This window comes from Bos indicus x Bos taurus, chromosome 10, assembly GCF_003369695.1.
Source record: "Bos indicus x Bos taurus breed Angus x Brahman F1 hybrid chromosome 10, Bos_hybrid_MaternalHap_v2.0, whole genome shotgun sequence".
Lineage (NCBI taxonomy): Eukaryota > Metazoa > Chordata > Mammalia > Artiodactyla > Bovidae > Bos > Bos indicus x Bos taurus.
The window spans coordinates 65,290,399-65,312,623 of record NC_040085.1 but is presented as its reverse complement, the minus strand read 5'-3'; the positions used below and the strand labels follow the sequence as shown (position 1 = coordinate 65,312,623).

General features: G+C 41.3%; 1 protein-coding gene across 1 annotated transcript in view; it reads right to left on the bottom strand.

Annotated features, from left to right (window-relative positions):
* The window catches only part of DAAM1 (dishevelled associated activator of morphogenesis 1), a 183,059-nt gene extending 161,212 nt beyond the window's left edge, over positions 1–21,847 (bottom strand). Inside the window, 1 exon segment of the mRNA XM_027554228.1 lies at positions 21,721–21,847. The gene's annotated coding sequence lies outside the window, so the exon portion shown is untranslated.
* Between the last annotated feature and the right edge of the window lie 378 nt (positions 21,848–22,225).

Sequence of the window (22,225 nt, the reverse complement as noted above, 5' to 3'; positions counted from 1 at the left end):
ATTAATTATGCAAATCTGTAGCCAGAGACCCTTAAAGTCATTTTAAAATGTGCCTGGAGACCTCATAACTTTTCTGCTAAGGGGTTCCATGACTATTTATACATTTGTTAAAAGTCTGGTAACTTTATATTTGCATTGCTAATTAATCTCTTTATGATCCATTCAAAACACTGGGATTCAAATAAATAAACAGGCAAATAACCATTTGAGAAAGGAAAAATACAAATAGCCTAGAGAAAATGGTTCTATTTTAACAAATTTTGGGGCTTCCCTGGTGGCTCAGACAGTAAAGAATCTGCCTGCAAAGCAGGAGACCTGGGTTCAATCTCTGGGTCAGGAAGATCCCCTGGAGAAGGGAATGGCTACCTACTCCAGTTATTCTTGCCTGGAGAATTCCATGGAAAGAGGAGCCTGACAGGCTACAGTCCACGGAGTGGCAAAAGAGTCGGACACAACTGAGCAACTAACACAACAAATTTTGAAATGTAAATTAAAATACAATGTGATAGCATTTATCGGTTGTTGAATCACAGATAATTGTAAGATAATAATATTTACGCCACAGACATAAAATGAAAGATGTTTTAGTGTCAACTGATTCAGTGTCAACTGGCAAAACCTTTCTTGAGAACAATTTTGCAGTACTTAACAAAAAATTTTAAAATTATATACCTTTTGATCCATTTATTTCATTTCTAATAAATATATTCAAAGACAATAGTGTGAAAAAGAAAAAAGATGTTCATAACAGCTTTTAATGGGAAATATTAGGGAAATGATTACCCTATACTGCACATAAAATGGAAATAAATACTGTCATCTAAGTTTATTAGACGAATAAATTCATTCAATTGAATATTCATCTGAATACTCATTGGAAGGACTGATGCTGAAGCTCTAATACTTTGGCCACCTGATGCGAAGAGCTGACTCATTGGAAAAGATCCTGATGCTGGGAAAGATCGAAGGCAGGAGGAGGAGGGGACGACAGAGGATGAGATGGTTGGATGGCATCACCGACTCAATGCACATGAGTCTGAGCAAGCTCCAGGAGACAGTGATGGACAGAGAAGTCTGGTGTGCTGCAGTCCATGGGGCTGCAAAGAATTGGACAGAACTGAGTGACTGAACAATTGCAAAGTTCATTAAAAGTTTTAATCATCTCTCACTTATTAGGATGGCTATTCAAAAAAACAAATATTGCAAAGATGTACACTTTTGGTGGGAATGTAAAATGGGAGAGCTGCTACAGAACAGAGTATGACAGTTTCTCAAAATATTAAAAATAGAACTATCATATGAATCAGGCTCTGGTTATATCCCACCTTTGGGTATATATCCAAAAAAATTGAAAGCATGGTTTCAAACTGATACTTGCAGATCCATGTTCACAGCAACGTTATTTATAATAGCCAAAAGTTGGGAGCAACCCAAATGTCCACCAATGGGCAAATGGATAAACAAAATATGGTATATAGATGCCCTGAAGTATTACACAGCTTTAAAGGAGGGCATCTGGCCAGATGCTACAAAATGGGAGAAGCTTGAGGACCTTATGCTAAGTGAAATAAGTCAGCCATAAGAAGACAAATACTATGATTCCACTTATACAAGGCATCTAAAGTAGTCAACTCATAGACAAAGAGTACAGAATGATGGTTACCAGGGGCTGGGGAAGAGGCAAAGGGGAGTTGTTTAATTGGTATAGAGTTTCAGTTCTGTAAGGTGAAAAAGTTCTGGAGATCTGTTCCATAACAATGTAAATATACTGAACACTACTAAACTGTGTGTTTTAAAAATGGTTAAGATTGCTTCTTGGCCTTTTGGCTAAGAGCAAGTGTAAAAATGGTTAAGATGGTAAATTTTATGTGTGTTTTCTTACCACAATAAAAATTTTTTAATAACATGAGAAATGCTTTGACAACATTTAACTGGAAGAAGAATGTAAAACAGGACATATAATATATAATCAGAAATATTTTTTAAAGTACATAAAGATACTTTCCCATAATATTAACATTACTTGCCTTTATAAGATTTTTCTTTTTTTTATACTTTCCTATATTTTCTCATTGTTCACATGGTAACCTGTATTAAAATGTTTAACCTGTATTAATTTTACAATCAAAAAATAACCTTTGGCTTAATAGTCTGGAATAGCCTTGAAAATTCCCCATGCTGTGCAGAACATTTGTCAAAGAAGGGACTCCTGTTCAGAAAAAAATCAAAATTCAGAAATGGTCAAAAGAGATTACTGCATATCTTTTCAGTAGAGTGTCATTTGTGGTCTAGCAGGTCCTCCAGGGATTACCTTTGACTTTCTTTTCCTTCTAACTAGGCCAGTGATTCTCAAAAGGGTGGCTTGGGAAGCCCCAGAGAGCATTCAGATCTTGTCAGGATGTTTATAAGTTCAAAAATATTTTCATGATAATATTAAGATATCATTTGCCATTTTGTCTCTCATTCTCTCAACAAGTATACCATGGAATTTTTCAAAAGTTTCAGCACCCAAGATGAAGTCATCAGTCAGATAATATGCATTAGGTTTCATCGTTGCTTTTTTTTTAATGAAAGAACAAAATGTTTCACTTCTGATTTCCAATTTAATTTGTATATTAAACAAATTTTCTTGGAGTCTTCAATATTTAATAGGATCAAAGCATCCTGAAGTGAAAAGTCCGAGAATGTGCTGGGTCAGACAATTTCACAACTCTGTAGAGGTAGGAATTAACTTGGAAAAAACACACAACAATGTAATGACGTTTATCTATAAGGAAGCAAATGGATTTTGTCTGGCAGAGATACAACTGATTTACGTAAATGTATAAAGGAAAACATTTGGAAGGAATGATGCTAAAGCTGAAACTCCAGTACTTTGGCCAGCTCATGCGAAGAGTTGACTCACTAGAAAAGACTGATGCTGGGAGAGATTGGGGGCAGGAGGAGAAGGGGACAACAGAGGATGAGATGGCTGGATGGCATCACTGACTGGATGGACGTGAGTCTGAGTGAACTCCAGGAGTTGGTGATGGACAGGGAGGCCTGGCGTACTGCGATGCATGGGGTCGCAAAGAGTGGGACACGACTGAGCGACTGAACTGAACTGATAAAGGAAAACATTACATTGTATAGCCCTTTAGAATACCAATAAGTTTTGCATCCACAAGCAAATTCATTTCAGCATTTCTGATTGTGGCTAGATAAAACTCTTTGAACTAGTCTTGACAGCTTACTGATTCCTTCACTAATTAATAAGCTAAATACAAATTGTTGACATGTTTATATTATAACTGAGAATCTTCTTTTTAAACTAATTATTCTTTAACATCAACTATCTACAAACACATCAGTTTCTGAATTACAGGCCATAAGACTAACAAAACCAGAGAGTTTAATAATTAATAACCTTCTAAAACAGAAAGCACCAGATTCAGATGGATTCACAAGTGAATTCTACCAAATATTTAGGGAAAAAATCATACATATTCTCTGCAATCTCTTTCAGAAGATATACAAACAAGGAATACTTCCTAACTCTTTTTATGAGACCAGCATTACGCTGTTAGCAAAACTAGACAAAAACATTGCAAGGAAACTATAAACCAATGCTGCTTAGGAACGTAACATGAAGTCCTCAACAATATATTAACAAACTGAATCCAACACAAATGTAGAATTATACACCAAAAGGAAGCGAGATTAATCCCAGGTAAGCAAATCACGTGATAATATTAACAGATGCAGAAAAAGTATTTGGTGAAGTTCAATAAGGCAATGGCACCCCACTCCAGTACTCTTGCCTGGAAAATCCTATGGATGGAGGGGCCTGGTAGGCTGCAGTCCATGGGGTCATTGAGAGTCAGATATGACTGAGCGACTTCACTTTCACTTTTCACTTTCATGCATTGGAGAAGGAAATGGCAACCCACTCCAGTGTTCTTGCCTGGAGAATCCCAGGGACGGGGGAGCCTGGCAGGCTGCCGTCTATGGGGTCGCACAGAGTCGGACACGACTGCAGTGACTTAGCAATACCCATTTATGATTAAAAACTTCCAGTGAACAAGGCATAGAGAACTTTCTTGACTTAATAAAAAAAAAAAAATCTACAAAAAATCTCCAAGATACAAGGTTAATTGTAAAAGTCAACTGCTTTCTTGTATACCAACAATAAATGAGTGGAAGATGAAATTAACAACATGACACAACTTAGCACTCCAGAAATGAAATACTTCAGTATAAACCTAACAGAACATGTACAAGATCTATAGGCAGAAACTGCAGAAGCCTAGTGAATGAAACGAGAGAACTAAGTAAATGGAGAGCTATTCCATGTTCACGGGTAAGACAATATCATCAAGATGCCAGTTCTTCCTAACTTGCCATCCCCATGTGTTTACATACTGCCTATGGCTGCTTTTCCTACAACAATGAGTTGAATAGTTGTCAGGACCAGCATGGCCTACCAAGACTAAAATATTTAATATCTAGCCCTTTACAGAAAAAGTTTTATATCCCCCATGCTAAACTGTTATGCTCTCAATGAAGCTTTTTTATCAGTACTTCTCTCAACCCAATTCTATTTTTTCCTTCAAAATAAAATTTAAACAGGAAAGCCTCTTCTACTTTCCTTCAATGGTAGTCATATAAAGTTATTCTCTTAAAACAATATTAAGTGTTGCAGTTTTTAAAATAGAATATTCCAACGGTTCGGATTTAAAATATATATCACCTTCTTTGAGGCCACAGGACACACCTCTGGAGAGCCTACAGATATGAAATAACTAGCAAAGTCCTATTATAGAAAAGCAATTATTTCGTGATCAGCACAATTTTAATAATCTGGTTATTTTCCAAAACTCAAAACTGAAACATCTTCCTCCTTAAAAAAAATTTTTTTTCTTTTATGGACGCTAAATTCTATTGAACAAAAAACACTTAGGCTAAAGGACTACTAAATAAATCTAAGTATCACTTAGGGCATCTGTATGTGATATATTTTTCACAAGAATTTAAACACTAATTCACTCTGAGTATGTAACTCTTAGACTCCTCTCAATAATAAGAATTTGAAAAACCTAACATACTTGCTTTACTCTCAGATATATCTCTAAATACCTGTACACACATGGACAGTAAACCATAACGGATGCATTCTGTTTACCAACTGAGCTTTTACCAAATAGTTTACATTCTAGTAAACAACATGTATGCATTCTTCTTACCAAATGAGCTTTTCTACCTCTAGGGACAAGAGAGGTCCATGGTATCGATTATTTTCATCTTAACTAACTTAAAGGAAACAGGGGAAATAAAGGTATTTTGCCATGAGGTCCAGACTGTAGAAAATGCTATAGGACAAATAATCCAGTTCTCCTCACAAGTAAACTGCAAGGAAAAATACTACATGAGATTTAAAGAGGCTTACGGGACATTTTTTTTTTTTTAATTGCAGTGTATGAACCTTACTGGAATCCTGAGTTCAATAAACTTTTTAAAAAGTTAACAGTAAATTTGAAAACTGATGAAATGTTTTGTAACTTTAAAGGTATAATATAAATTATTTTAGATACAATAAGAGATTTTAGTTATGTTTTTAAAAGAGAGTCCTGATTTTTTTACATAAACTAAATATTAAAATATTTACAGATGAGATTATAAAATGTCTAGAATTTACTTTAAAATAATCCCAGAGTTGATAAAAAGTAATTGGAGGTAGAAAGATTAAACATGAACTGATAACTGATGTAACAGCTCCATATAAGTATACCTATAATATACAGGTTTAATATATTAAACCTATATTAATCATTCTTTGCATTTGGATTTTTGTGTAGGAAATTTTAATAACAAAATTTTTTTGATTGTCATTTTCATTCTACTTGAAACAAGAAAAGTAGTAATGGAAAGCAGTAAGTTTGTGGGGGAGATATTTTTAAAAGATGGGGTAGGTGGGAGGGGGGCAGTGGGAGAGGTCCTAAAGCATACCTTGTGAAATATCATTCATTTTGGGATTTTGGATTTTTCACCTTAATAATCATCAGCAATATACTGGCATAATTTCTGTTATCCAGTATGAAAAGCAGAACTTGAAATGATGCCCCATAATCTTTAGAGAGTGAGTGGAACCTATGAAAATGATGAGCTATCAATCCTATGATTATGTTACATTATATGGTCAAAGAGAGATTATATTGGGTGGGCCTGACCAATTCAGGTGAGACCATAAAATCATCCCTTTCTCTGGCTGATGGCAGAAAAGAAGTGACCTAGAAGAAGAAACTAAATATCCTCTTGTGAACTTCCAATGTAGGCCATGGAAATGTAGGTCTCTAGCTAGGAGCTAAAAGCAGGCAGTTCCTGGCCAGCAGTTAGTTTTCAGTCCTTATGTGCTTATGACTCTTTGTGACCCCACGGACTGTAGCCCTCCACGCTCCTCTGTCCATGGGTTTCTCCAGGCAAGAACACTGGAGTGGGTTGCCATTTCCTACTCCAGGGGATCTTCCTGACCCAGGGAGTGAACCTGCATCTCCTGTGTCTCCTGCACTGGCAGGCAGATTCTTTACCACTAGCGCCTCCTGGGAAGCCCTCAGTCCTACAGACACAAGGTAATAACTTCTGCATCCTGAATATTCATTAGGACTGATGTTGAAGCTGAAGCTCCAATACTTTGGCCACCTCCAATACAAAAAGCCCACTCACTGGAAAAGACCCTGATACTGGGAAAGACTGATGGCAAGAGGAGAAGGGGTGGCAGAGGATAAGATGGTTGTATGTCATCACTGACTCAATGAACATGAGTTTGAGCAAATTCTGGAAGATAGTGAAAGACAGGGAAGCCTGGCATGCTGCAGTTCATGGGGTCTCAAAGATTCAGACATGACTTAGCAACTGACCAACAACAACTACCACCAGACAGCTTGGAGGAATCCCCTGAGCCCCAGATGAGAACTGTGGCTTTGGCTGACACATTAGTTTTAGCCTGATGAGACTGCGAGCAGAGAATCCTGGCCACAGCATGCCTAGACTTCTGAGCTGGTGGGGTTTTAAGCTGCTAAATTTGTGGTAGTTCATTATGCAGCAATAAAACTAATGTGTCTGGAAAACCATCGTATACCCAAATAGAACCTAAGTCTACCTCTACACGAGTTTTTGATCCCAATGGCATCAAATGAGTACCTCAACATTCAGCAATTTAACTTTTAATGCAGTGGTTCTGAAATGATCATGAATCCAAATTTGAGAAACCCTGAGTTACATAATCCGTTATAAATGAAATATTCCTTTCCAACATACACAGTATTACAGACAAGATTATATACTTGAGTACTTTTTACAGTGTGACAGCTTCTATAGCAGAAACATTCTGCAAAATAATGGAACAGAACAAGTTTAAAGCAAACTGCAACTAAGCCAAAATCTTAGCTTATCATCACACAGGTATAAAATTTTGCAAACCTGTCTAACCCTTCATGCCCTAGCTCACAATTAAGAGGGATGAGAAAAATATGAGCCATATTTCATTACAAAAAAATGTCATTGTAACAAAGTTTCCCACGGTTCAGGTGGTCCTGAGGAATGATCACAGTTCTTCTTTGTCCATGTTATCTATTTAGAGAAAAAATTAAGGTGTACATGAAGAGAGAGAAAAGTAAGGCCAAGATATCATCCTCAAGGTCTAAATTCTAAGGTTTTACTTAGTCTGATTCTTTTTAGTCTTTTTTTTTATATATAAAAGCTTTATTTTGATATAATTCACACCATAAAATTCATTCATTTAAAGAGTTTAGAGGGTTTTTGTATAATTATAAACTGTGTAACCATTATAAATAATTTTAGAACATTTTCATCAACGCTAAAAAAAAATAAAAAGCTGTATTCTACCTTTTTTTTTAACTGCCATTCTTTCTTTAATATCATGTCATGCTAACAAATTTTTTTCTAATACAAAGCATGGCCATCTGAGACTCAAAATTGGCATTTAGGAGAGAAAAGAGCTGAGGATAAAAGATTGGATCTGCAGGAATAACATACTGGAAAAACTGATTTGAGATTGTAGAGCATTGCTTCCTATAACTGATGCTGGTTACATTCCTTTGAAAATGTGGACATGATCCAAATAAGCAAAACATGAAATTACTTGCCAGTGGAAGCAAAGAATCTTTCATTGGGGAGAGTCTTCACCTATTGCACAACGTAATTTTTTTTATTTCAGAAGCTGAAGATAGAGGATAATCTGAGCTTTATTTAGTAAAACAAGAGTTCTGCATTCCAAAGGGGGAAAGCTGGGATATAAAACAGCATTTTGATATGTTCACATCCAGTATCAAAACATTCTTTACCTGCCAAATGAATAAACAAATGATGCTTTAAGGGGACACTTCCATAGCTTATGAGATAGGCCATACAAGGCTCAGGTACAATATTTTCTCCTTAAACTTATTCACTTGCCTCTGCTATGCTAGATAGATATTTGGATCTAATCTGATTATTCTAAGTAAAATGCAAGTAAAATGAGCCATTTTACTGTATTTCCCACCTCTGATAGTTTACAATGCAGGACTTTAAAGTCCTGAATGATGGCCCATGGCATAAGCCGAGGAAGGAAACCTGAAGCAAACAAATTTGCCTCAATTTTATGAAGCCAGAGACGAGTCTGACAGGAACCTGAGTTTAACTTTGCTGTGAAATATCTAGATGCCGTCTGGAATCTAGATTTTTCTAGAACAGAGGCTAATAAGAGCTTTTACTCCCACCCAGTTTATCCAAGGGCACTCATGGTATTGGCCATTGGGTGCTTTTTGTCTCCTTTGCTTTAAAAAAAAAAAAAAAAAAAGATTAACATGCATATTCAATCACCCCAAGGAAGCATCTTGAAAAGGAGAGAATAACTTTCACAAGTTATCTCAGTACAGTCTACCAAAATATAAAAAACTCGAATTCAGTTCACTTTAGTCGCTCAGTTGTGTCCAACTCTTTGCGACCCCATGAATCGCAGCACACCAGGCCTCCCTGTCCATCACTCACTCCTGGAGTTCACCCAAACTCTTGTGCATAGAGTCGGTGATACCATCCAGCCAACTCATCCTCTGTCGTCTCCTTCTCCTCCTGCCCCCAATCCCTCCCAGCATCAAGGTCTTTTCCAATGAGTCAACTCTTCGCATCAGGTGGCCAAAGTATTGGAGTTTCAGCTTCAGCATCAGTCCTTCCAATGAACACCCAGGACTGATCTCCTTTACGATGGACTGGTTGGATCTCTTTGCAGTCCAAGGGACTCTCTAGAGTCTTCTCCAACACCACACTTCAAAAGCATCAATTCTTCTGCGTTCAGCTTTCTTCACAGTCCAACTCTCACATCCATACCTGACCACAGGAAAAACCATAGCCTTGACTAGACAGAGCTTTGTTGGCAAAGTAATATCTCTGATTTTTAATATGCTATCTAGATTGGTCATAACTTTCCTTCCAAGGAGTAAGCGTCTTTTAATGTCATGGCTGCAATCACCATCTGCAGTGATTTTGGAGCCCAAAAAAATAAAGTCTAACACTGTTTCCGCTGTTTGGCCATCTATTTCCCATGAAGTGATGGGACCAGATGCCATGATCTTAGTTTTCTGAATGTTGAGTTTTAAGCCAACTTTTTGACTCTCTTCTTTCACTTTCATTAGGTTCCATGTATTAGGTAATGCACACTATACCACACATAAAAGACTTATCCTTTTCATAAATTCAAAGTTGTGGAAAACAAAATATTCATATCAAAACAGATACAAACAAAAAAATGAAAAAAGAGCAGTGCATTTAACCACCCAGCCATCCAGGCCAGCACACCTTTGCAACTATAACCACATTTCCCAAACACAAGGATCTTGTGTTCCTAGCAGTTTTCAGTCCTGGCTAAATATCAGAATTACCATGGGAGCTTTAAGAATCCTGAAGATTGGGCCCAAATCCTAAATTTACTGAATGAGAATCCCTGGGCATCTCATTAAAAAAAAAAAAAAAATACATTTTTAAAGGTTACATTCCATTTACAGTTATTACAAAATACTGGCTATATTCCCCATGTTGTACACACATCCTTGCAGCCTGTCTTATACCCAATAGTTTGTACCTAATACCCACCCACCTTTATATTGCCCCTCTATCCCTCTCCCCACTGGTGATCACTTGTTTTCTACGAGTCTTGCTTCTTTTTTGTTATATTTAGTAGTTGTATTTTTTATAGTTCACAAATAAGTGATATGATAGAATATCTTTCTCTGACTTATTTGACTTAGCATATTACTGTCTTCCAAGTCATCCATGTTGCTGCAAATGGCAAGTTCTTTTTTATAGTTAAGTAGTATTCCATTATATATATACACATCTTCTTTATCCGTGTCCAGCTGTTGATGGACACTTAGGTAGCTTCTCTATATTGGCAATCCTAAACAATGCTGCTACAAACACTGGGGTACGTGTATCTTTTCAAATGAGTGTTTTTGATTTTTTCAGATATATACCCAGGGGTGGAATTTCTGGGTCATATAGTACTTCTCTTTGTTTTTTTGAGAAACTTCCATACAGTTTTCCACAGTAGCTGCATCAAGTCACATTCCCACTAACAGTGTACGAGAGTTCCTTTTTCTCCATATCCTCACCAACATTTGTTTTTGTGGTCTTTTGATGACAGCCATTCTGAAGGATGAGAGGTGATACCAAGGCATTTCTTTAAACCACCATGGAGAATTATGATTCCCAACCAGGATACAGAACCAACAGTGTTTAGGAAGAGGCATGGATCCCTTTAGAAGTCCCGCCTACCCCTCTAAGAAGAGACTTGATGGTTTATGTTTTAACTGAAACTGTGTGCTTCCCTAAGCATTATCGCTGGATTAGTTGCTCAAGGACTGAGCTTGGATTGGTTAATTAAAACTTCACAACACTCTCCCTCTGTACACTGAAACTTGGCCAATGTTTTTCTGGGAGGCAAGGCAAGTTTAAGTGTTGCCAAAGCCCGTTTTTGAGTCGAGTTTTACAAACATTCTTTTTTGAGGGAGAGGGAAAAAAGAGGGGTGGGGGACATCAGTCTGCTGCTAGTTCCTTTCAGAGCTCTTCCCTGACTGCTGATTTGAGATAAACTGTTATTTTTTAAAAGCTTTATTTTTTTTTTTAAGCATCTTGGTCTTTGACTTTTTCTTTTCCCAAAGCCTCATCATCTTCATCCACAGATCACTTTACTGATCCACCAACACAAGCTATGTATTACAGAGTTGTTTGCGCACTAGTTCTGGGGGGCTTGCCCTGACCCAGCATCAGTGCCTCAGAGCCCCCTGTTGTGACCAAGGAAATGTCCTTAAACTATGGCTGGCCTCCCAGGCAGTGGTCATGGAAGAATGAAGAAGTGACCTCGAAGGGTCTGATTCACTGACCTTTTTACCCTGTTCTAACCAACTACCCCCACTCCTGGGGAAAAAAAAAAAAAACAACACAGCACGGTAGCTCAGTTTCCCAGATGAATTCTGATTTATCCTTAAATATCCAAGCCTGGTCCAATGTTTAAAATGCCCAGGCCATCCAAAATCTGCCAACTGACTCTCAACTGGACCCAGTTTTGCTCCCCAGGGTACATTTGACAACATCTGAAGACATTTTTGGTGTCATAACTGGGGGAAAAGTTGCTACTAGTGAGTAGAGGCCCAGGACACTAATGAACATCCTTCACACACAGTAAAGCCCCCAACAACAAAGAAGGATCCTGCCTAAAATGCCAATAGTGCTGAGATTAAGCGGAGAAGACAATGGCACCCCACTCCAGTACTCTTGCCTGGAAAATCCCATGGATGGAGGAGCCTGGTAGGCTGCAGTCCATGGGGTCGCTATGAGTCAGACACGACTGAGCGACTTCACTTTCACTTTTCACTTTCATGCACTGGAGAAGGAAATGGCAACCCACTCCAGTGTTCTTGCCTGGAGAATCCCAGGGACAGGGGAGTCTGGTGGGCTGCCGTCTATGGGGTCCCACAGAGTCGGACACGACTGAAGCGACTTAGCAGCAGCAGCAGCAGCAGCTAAGATAAGAAACCCTGGATTGGGTCATTTGCCAGCCCACAGAGCCTCTTACTGCAATTTAATTTGGTTTAAAATGGGGATTGAAAACTCAAACGCCTTCAGGGTCCAAGGAGGTTAAAAAGTATCACACGAACCGGAGTGGTCGTATATGAGGCACTAGGGTTCGGTGAGGCCAGTGACAATCAGAATATAAATGTTAACTAAAGTTATTCCATTTTAAAAAATGACGTTGTGCTGGCCAAATAAAATATGACTGTTGGCTGCATCCATCCTGTGTGCCAATGGTGGTAATCAAATTCTAGTTCAAAGAGATGATCGACTTAAAGAGAACTTGATGGTCACTCAAAGACACCACAGTCTTGCCTCATCCCTTATTATGGAATTTCCTAAGCCCCCAGCCTGGGGAAGACTAGAGGCTGCTCAGTTAAGGAGATTAGACTAGAGATCAGACCTCGAGGGTTTAGCTTCCAGCCAAGAAGAGGGTTTCAGAAACATTGCGCTGAGGACAGGGACTAAGGTTGGAAACTCTGAAAGTAAGAAAACAGAGGTCCCCCTCGCTGATCTCCATTCTAGGGGAACCCAATGGACATTATATCAACATCACACAACACCATGTGAGGTCATTATGTTAGGATGAATTCGTTCTCATAAAATTTTAGAATTTTCACATTGTTTCACAGGTGAGGAAATAGAGGCCCAGGAAAGTTTAAAGGAACTACCAAGATTACCCAAAACTGAACCTAAAATCAAATGGTGTTTCTTTTTCCTCTGTGCAATTGCCAAGCAGCAACCAAAAGAAGAAGAGATTTCATTCAAGGTGTCAAACGTGTTTCTAAACTCGCAACCAACATAAAGAAGTTAGACATAGGTGTTACACTTTCTCAGCATCATCTCCTTTCCCTATTAGAAAAATCATTAATCCTTTCGCCCACAAGCCATCATTTTAATATCTCTTTTCCCCGTAATGGAAGTATTTAAAGCAGGTTAAATCATTCCAGCCCTCCTTTCAGATCAAATTGGAGAGAGGACAGCCAAGTCAGCAATTCGAGCACAAGAAGGAAGCCCCAGTCTCAACAACCCTGTGCGGATGCGTGCTTTCTGCTGGAGGAATTCCTGACCTGAGGAGACAGTATAAACAAAGGCAATCCAGAGGGAAACAAATGATAAGATAAGTGAAGCCCAATAACTCCCTCTATCCTCCCTTCCACCTACTTCCCCCAACTTGTTCCATCAGAAAAACAATCTGAGCTTGGGAGAATTACAACATAAGCCATCTCTTCTCTGCTACCACACATCTCTTCTCTGCTGCCACACATCTCTTCTCTGCTCCTACTTAATTCTAAGTAGGAGGTTAAGGGGCAAGGCCCTTTATAAGGTCGGTGAATGTGTCTCCCCTGGTATGGAACCTGGCCACAGAGGATCACGGTCTCCCTTAGCCCACAGGGAAGCTGTGAGAGAAAAACCAGCAAAGAAGTAGGTCACTGGTCCTTCAGACTCAAATTACAATCCAAGGAGTATAGTAGAAAAAGGTGGCGTATGGAAGAAAGGTAGCTTCAGTCACAGTCTGTAAAGAAACTGGGTCAAACTAAAAAAAAAAAAAATACATGCACACACACATATATTCCTTAGCAGAAACTAAGAAAATGTGAACCAAGGCAGCCTCGTGCCTCCTCAATGAATGTCAAGCCCTAAATGGGTCATAGAGGTTTTCTGCTGCTGCTGCTGCTAAGTCACTTCAGTCGTGTCTGACTTGGTGTGACCCCATAGACGGCAGCCCACCAGGCTCCCCTGTCCCTGGGATTCTCCAGGCAAGAACACTGGACCAATCCAATTTCTACTCTTGATTTTAAAATACAAAAATATAATAAAAGGCCTTTGATTCAACATTCTGAGGATACAATGCAGCCTTAGCTACTGGCCTCAATTCCAGCAACATTCATTCCAGACTCTCTCTGACTTTAAGTTTGAATGACCACTGAGTGCTGAGCAGGGAAAGGAGCACCTCTAAGGCAAACAAGGTTGCCACACACAGATGGAACGAGAGCAGAAATGTTGTTGTTTCTTTTCCCACCATCATCCTAAATCAAACAGCCACCACTAATACAGAGTAACTGTAGCAGCATTTATTTTTTAATTCCTAAATCCTTTACCTTGACCCAAACCATATATTACATTTTCTATATCCACCATTTCACTAACTTTCAAGAATCAGAGAATGCACCAATGACCTCTAAATGGTCTAATTTGTCCATTTCATTTCCTTTTTACAATAAGTTTTGTAGTAAATTCTCAAGATTTAGAAGAGTCCCTAGTCTAACCCTTTGTCACAGAACTAGGTACTAAATTAACTTGTGTCTAGACATCTCACTGCTCAGTTTTACCAAAACTCTATGCAACAAATATAAATTTGAGCCTAGACGCATGTGAACAATCTAGTTCACCAGGTGAATGATTCTGGCCATGATCCTTCACTCTTCTTCCAGGGTACAAATCTGCAAAAGCTTTATGGGAGAAGAGCGAAGCCCAGAAAGGGCACCAAAGCACGCACTAATGACTGTGGTCACACCCCTAAGAAAGGGAAAAGATGATGGCTGTGTTTTAGGAAGCTGCCCCTATTCCTGACCCACTCTTCACAGGAGGACACCTGTCAGAAGCAGAAACATAGCTCCTTGGCAAATTGCCAGTGAAGCCCTGCCTCTAACTTATGGGGTCTGAAAAACACTAAAACCCTCATCAGTTCATTTTCTAATATGGGACCATCATCGCCCTTAGTGATGAGGGCTATATGCTGATATATCCACAGGGTCTATCCACTGTCTAGTCTCCTTTGTGACCAGGAGCACAAAGAATTAAAAAAAAAAAAAGTTCCTAGGATTACAGGTGCAGTTGGTGGCTCCAAGAACAGGCAAAACTAACTCATGCCCTTGACCTGGCTTGTACATCACTAACAAAATGAGCTTAGCCAGTAAGCCAGAATATGAGAACTTATCTCAAAAAACAGAAGATGGGCATCTGCATTGCCCAGATAATACCCAAAGCTCAGATCTAGACTATCTACACTTGGAAATCTAAATTCAGACACTCCATCAGATGGGCAATGTTTGCCAATCATACAGCAGGTTTGTTTCCTACCACTGCCCTCCCCCCCCCGCCCCAGAAATAAAGATGACAAAGACCAGTTTAATAGGTGACCCTAACTGTGTGCCCAGCAGAAACGGGAACCTTCAACTCTGATCCTGGTGCAATTTATGGAACAGAAAGAGCTCGGGCTATTAGTAAAGGTGAATGACATACTTAGGAAACCTAACAAGGTGAATTTTAAAAATTCTTCTGAAATTAATGTCTGTTGAATGAATATTATGTTTGAGCAGCTTAAGGGCTAACAAGCCTTTTGCTTTCATTTTCCTTTCCTGGCAATATGCTGTTAGGGCCTAACTTCCCTATTATTTCCCTAAATGACACAATTTGTATTTTATTCAATAGTCTTCATTAAATATTGTCAATGTGGCAAAATATCCAGTGTTAAGCCAGAAGTAAGAGATCTATTGTAAGTCAGGAAATCACACCAACATTGGAAATTGAACTTACTTCCCTAGTTTTTCCACATTTAATTCACAATAGTGGCTATGGTTTAAAAGAACTGCAATTGTATATTTGGCACCAAATTTGCTCCACTGTAAAAATAAGCCTCTTTTCTAAGGTGAGGGTTCGGAAAAAGGCTTAATATCTAAGCATGTGTGCTAAGTTGCTTCAGTTGTGCCTGACTCTGTGACCCCATGGGCAGTAGTCCGCCAGGCTCCTCTGTCCATGGATTCTCCAGGCAAGAATACTGGACTGGGTTGCCATGCCCTCCAGGGGATCTTCCTGACCCAGGGATTGAACCCACGTCTCTTATGTCTCCTGCACTAGCAAGCAGGTTCTTTACCACTAGCACCACCCAGGAAACCCATCTAAGGATAACCAACATTAGATGACATGTTTGACTACTGCTCAAGTTTTCATTATTTTCTTTTCAAAAGAGCTTTCACCATAAATATTAAAAGACAACAGGGAGTTGGGAAGCTAAGAAATTATGGGAGTCTTAAATCTCAAAACAGGTTTCTATGGCCCTGCTCTGAGTGAGAAGGGCTTTCTTCAGATAAAAGATTCAACCCACTGAAAAGTTATCTCAGGTAACAAGAGGGTTTAACGCATATAGATTCAGAGATGGCAGGTAAAAGCATTTCCTTTTTCAAGTAATTTGCCAATCATTCACAAAGCAAAAAGGAGAGAGTTCAAAAATTCTTATCATTCAAATACACAAATGCAACATTCCTAATCTCATGTAACATTTTTTGTTCCAGAAAATCAGACTCTAAGAAACTTTTAAGTCAATAGGCAGTTTTAGTCTCAATCGACCTTATTTACTGTCATTGACCCCCGCACTGTTTCTAAATCAAAAGACACAAAGGAAGTTGTGACTCCTCCTACTCAGTGGAGAGAAAACCCGAGGCAAGGCAATAATGTGTGTGCGAGTGTGCGTGCAAGGGGGGAGGGGTGGAGGTAAAGAATTAGAAGCCTGGGTCCCTAATCGGGTCTGGCAGTTACTAGCTGTGTGAGTTCAGTGAGTTTGTGAACTTCTTCATGCCTCAGTTTCCTCAACTATAACACGGTGATAACAGTACCTACCCACTACAGCTGTGAAAGAGGCCATGGTAAAGCTCAAGAAAAGTATTAGCAAAGGCCTGACCCCAGCTTAGCACCTCACATTGCTTGACTGTTAGTATCACATTAGCTGTGACTATTTTTGGCTGTGTGGTCAGGCTGAGGGCTCTTAAGGAGGAAGGTGCCACGGATGGTTGTGAAAATGGAGAGCGAGGCAGGGAAGGCTTCCCAGAAGCTGGAACTGAGAGGGCAAGGAGAATTCAGATGCTCAGATGAGGGGAGCCATCATTGCAGAAAGTCATAGATGGGATAAAAGCCAGGAGTACTTAAACATCCACAGGGACAATAAGCTCACCAAGGCTGAGGGTGTATTTGGTGACCTCAGATTAATGGGCAGGGGTGGGGCAGGCTCTATGTGCTCGTTGGTACGCTCCTAGGATTTAATCAAATCATTTTTAGACATGTGTCCCGTGAATGCAAACTCATTCCAAAATGCTTATTTCTCTGTTTTTGGAACAGTGGAGATGCCAGAAAATACAAAGGTAAACACTTTTTTTTTTTTTGCTGCGGAAATAGTCTGCTAGAGTGGAATGTAGGTCACCCAGATCCACTTGCATCTCATCTTCAACTGTCCCTCTTTCAGTGGGGCCACGGAGTAGCAGCTTGAAGGAAGGGAGAAGAGGGGCACTTCAGATCCATCCTTCAACTCCAATCTATCAACCCCTCAACCACTCCAAGCACATCCTTCAAGAGAGGTATCCTTGGACAGCCAGCCCCAGCCTGCCCCACCAACCTATAGACACAGTCCTCCTTACAAGTTCTGAAATATTACCTATGCAGCAGTCGCCTCTAAACTGTGCTCTCAAATAGACCAAACTACTATGATCTGATGCTCTAAGTGTTTAAGATACATATACTCACTTAAAAGATTCCCTCCATTACCAAGTTAGACATTTTGATACCAAAATAAGTGACAGGAGCTCACATTCCTTATCCAAAGGAAAAAAAACCACAAAAAAGAAGGACTTTTGTTTTGACTGGGGCCACCTATAGAGATTAAACAAGTTTGCTATCCTAAATGGGCAAAGTTGCTTTGTTTCCTGCAATACTAGAATAGACTTAACACTTAGAAATGCCAGGGGCATGATGCGAAGCCAGGGAAGGCCCCCACAGAAGTTACCACCTCTGTGATTATTTCCTGAACCAAACACCTAAGGATATCAGTGGTACCAAGTTTTGTTGGAAAAGCTTGTTCCCCCTGATCCAACAGCTGTAAGTTTTTAAGTAATTTCACAGAAGACCTCAAGATTCTCAAGCCAAAGCCACTCTTTATACAATCCCCCAAATATTTACAAAATGAAACACTTTCAGTCTTAACTATGTTTTATTTGTAAACACCTTATTTGTTCTGATGACCACAGTATCAACAGTAAAAGCAGCCTTTTAAACAAAGTAGCTCAAATAAAACCACACACAGAGAGACACACCAATTCTTAACACCCAGAGGCGTGTCCACAAAGCAAGAAAGTCAGGATTCAAATTCCTTGGCACCTACTCACTGAGCTCCTGTAAGCACCACCCAAGGACATGGCCCACTGCAACCTCTTTACTATCACATCTCCTCACTCATTTACACTTCTGAAAACCCACAGAATGCAAATTACTGGACAATAACTGAATGCTACAAATACTGGGCAAATGTCTTTACCCTGTTCTCCTCTCATATCAGCAGTCTGAATAACTTACCCTGTTCATAGAATAACGCCACCCCAGATGAGCGACCTATTGTCCACCTTTCTACTTAATGGTGCTTCTGGGGGGTCACTCATGACCTAGTAGAAGTCTCTAGGTATCTTTGCCTTGGTCTCTCTCCCTATTCTCCTGTTGTACACCTCCTGGGAAAGTTATCTGGGCCAAGGACAGTACAACAGAGAGAAATTGAGAAATGTCTGATTTGGGGTAATAAGAAGTGTATTAAGAATTATGGGGGTGGGGGGTAGTCTGTGAGAGAATATATCCCAAAAGCAAACAGTTACAATTCAATTATTTCAAACACTTGGAAGGCCTTTTATGCCTCAAGTCACATGCTGCACAGGAGTTCTGGTTTACGCTGAGATGAAACTGCTTGACAGAAAACTAAGGACTGTTACAACTGGTGACAAAACTATCAGTGGAAAGAATATAGATCTTGGATCTCCAATCATGTTCTACAAATACTTATAAAACACCTGCCAATGGCCAAACACTGCTTTAATTGCTGGATACGCAGGGATAGATTAGACAAAGACTCTGCTCTCAAAAGACCCTCTGAGTGGGAAAAACCCACAAACGGTGGGATTGTTAACAGCATTACAGGGAATCAAGAAGTGAGATAATTGAAGGCAATTGTAGTTTGTAGTGAAATATCAGTGCAGTGAAATTTCTGATACTCTTTCCTCATGGGGATGTAACCACCTACTTAAAACCAGATGATGAATGTCAACCGCCTGGCACACAGCATCCCCAAGCATTTACCTGCACGTGAATGCACATGCATTGATGCTAACAGATATACACATACCCCTTAATTGCAATATCTGTGATAATACACTACCGTATGAAATGAAAGCAGAAGGTAAGCAAAATGTATAGCTCAATTACTCTTAATGCAATTAAATTACCAATAACTGCATTCAACGAGAATCTAAAAAGTCAAAACCTAAACAATTCTACAATAAAAAGATAAATAAACATCCAGGTACTGGGATAATAGTAATAACAGTAGAACTAATATTATAAATATTAATATAGCTGCTTTGCCCACTTTGAAGGATTACCATGAGACCCAGGCTATTTTGCTATACAAGTAGGGCTCAGATATTAACCCGATGTCACAGTGTCAAAAGCTGGGCTTAAATTCTCATCTTCAGATTTCTCTGAAAAAAATAAAAGACAACGAACAACTCCTTCCTAGAGTCACAAGACTTTATACTGAAATCAACTTTAGGAAACACTCTATGCTGCTTTCCCCAGGTCAACAATGACTGAGGTCCCCAGAGGCAGAGGGTTCACCCCAGAATGGGGAAGCCAGTAATGCCAGAGCAGAACTCAGGCTTCCTAGATCCCAACCCTCTCAAGGATCTGAATCCTCTAGGCAGGCTTTTAGATTTCATTAGAAACACATGGGATAGCAGTGACTTCCAGAACTCAATTTCAGTCATTACTTGTCCCTAGAATTGCACTTAGGGCAAATTGAGGACCTTTACTGGTAGCCAGGGAGCTCTCTTCACGCATGACAGAGAACTCCCTCCTTGAGAAAGCTGTTCCCAACACTATTACATATGTTATTAGGAAAATGAAGCAGCTAGAGTGAAAGAGTAAAGAGATCTTTTGGTTGTAATTTTCGGAGTCTGCCTTAGGACAAAGGCTCTTAACAGCTTTTTCTGGGGATGGAGCTGGAGAGACCAGGTATGGGCTTGACAGAGGGAAAGGGGTCTAAAAATTGTATTCAAGCTATTTACAGGGAATAGAGAGAGCCAGGACTGTGAAACCGGTGACCAGGAGAGAGCAGCTGGGCCCAGGGCGAGCATCTGACCACACCTACTGGCCACGCCCTCCCAGCTGCCCACAGGGCCACGACGAATTGAAACAGCAGTGGGAGCAGTTAAGATTCCGACGGCAGGAGTCGCCATGGCAACAGGATTCGTCTTGCAGGCAAACTCCGCTTCAATTCACCAGGTCCTTCCCGAGCCTCGGGAAACTACTAGCTCAACGGGAGCAAAACGGTCATGGGTGGCATTTACTCTTAATGCTCTCCTTGAGCATCCTGGAGATGGGGGGCGAAGGGTGAGGGGCTCGGTAGTGAACGACGGTTGGAGTGTATTCGATTCCTGGGTCCACTAAAATATTTTATAGGCACGAGAGGCAGAATACCCCAATCGCAGGCTGAGAGCAACTTGAGAACAGAGCCTTTAGCAAAGGTTTGATGAATGAGTAAGAGAAAGGATAAGGCTGCTAGGGAAAGGAAGTCCAGAGGACTTTATTATATAGAGTTCTTGGGCTTCGCACACGTCTCCATGCGAATCACGAGCAGTTGGATTTTCATCACTAGCTGGGAAAACCGATTACCCAGCCCTTCTGTTCCACTGCGACTCGTATCGTTAGATTATTCACCTCTCCCCACCGCTTTACCACGGCCCAGGCAGCGCTCCGGGCAGACTCTTCGTCCTAGCTCAAGTGCTCCTGGTCGAGGGAGCCATCAGTGCAAGGGGCACCAAGGTGTGCCCTACCCAAAGGGACGGGGGGCTGGATCGCCCTGTGGCGCCTCGAACCCGGTCCGCAGGCTGCGCAGCCTCCCCTCGCCGCTGTCCGCAAACACCCCTCGCTCCTTCCGCAACGTGGGTTTCCCTCCTCTTTCTCGTTTGAGACCTTGAGCTTCAAACTTCGCCTAAATTACAGTCACCCCATCCCTTTCCAATGAGTCTTGAGGCGAGGGTACCCGGGATAGCGGGGTTCTGCTGGGACGCGAACGAGTAAATGAGTCCCGCCTCTTCGGTTACCACTCTAACAAGCCTACCTCGGGATTCTCCCTTCCAGAGCCTCCCGGGCCAGCAACTCCCTACAGTAGCAGTGCCCGAAGCACCCAGCAGAGGCCAAGAGCCCCAGAGCCCCAGCGTGTCATCGGCAAGGCGGCGAGTGGTACCCTGCTGGCTCTCTTGGCATCCAAGCGCCTCAGAAAGAAAGAAGGGAGGCAACTCCGTCCTCGGGGAGCCTTCCCCCGGGCTCGCCTTGCTTTGAGCCGCGCTTGCAGCCATTTTCCCAAACCCAGCTTGGCAGCTGGGAGCTGTCTAGGTCCTGTTCCCACCCAGACCCAACCTGAAGGACGGGTTTAATATTTACCTACTGGCCCGGGAGCTCCGGGAAGGCAGCGGGAGGGCGCGCTGCGAACCCAGCACCGGGCCGCGAAGAAGCGCGCCCACCCCCGCGCCACCGCGCGGTGCCTCTTAATGAATGAGTGCGGAGGGCGACGCGGCACGTCCCCCTTACCTGAGCAGCCCCTGCATGCTGAAAAGGCGGCTCTGCGCTCCGGGTACAATGGGATCCGGTTAAACAGTTTCCTCCACAGCCGCTCGTAGGTTACCAACTCGCAGGTGACATCACCCTCTCCTCGCCTGATAGGATACAATGTGGCGCCCACTGCGCATGGACTCCCGGGCCGGGCCCGTGTACTCCTGGGAATCGTAGTTCACACTCCACAAGCAGAGCCTGGATAGCTACGCTCCTGAGGTTCTGGAAACTACACTTCCCAACAAACTCCGGACCCTCTTCGTCCCCGCCCCTATTCCCGCCCACTCCGGGACCCGCCCCCTCCCCGCCCTCCAGCCTTGCTGTAGTAGCGGTGGTCGCTCAGGAGCCGAGTTGCAGGCTGCGCGGGCAAGAGTTGGGGGGGAAGCTCCCTGAGGTCGTGTCCTTTGACTTGACCTCCTCTAGGCCCCGTGCGGTCTCTGAGGGACCAGCGGGGTCCAGGCTACTGCACATCAGCCAGGCAACT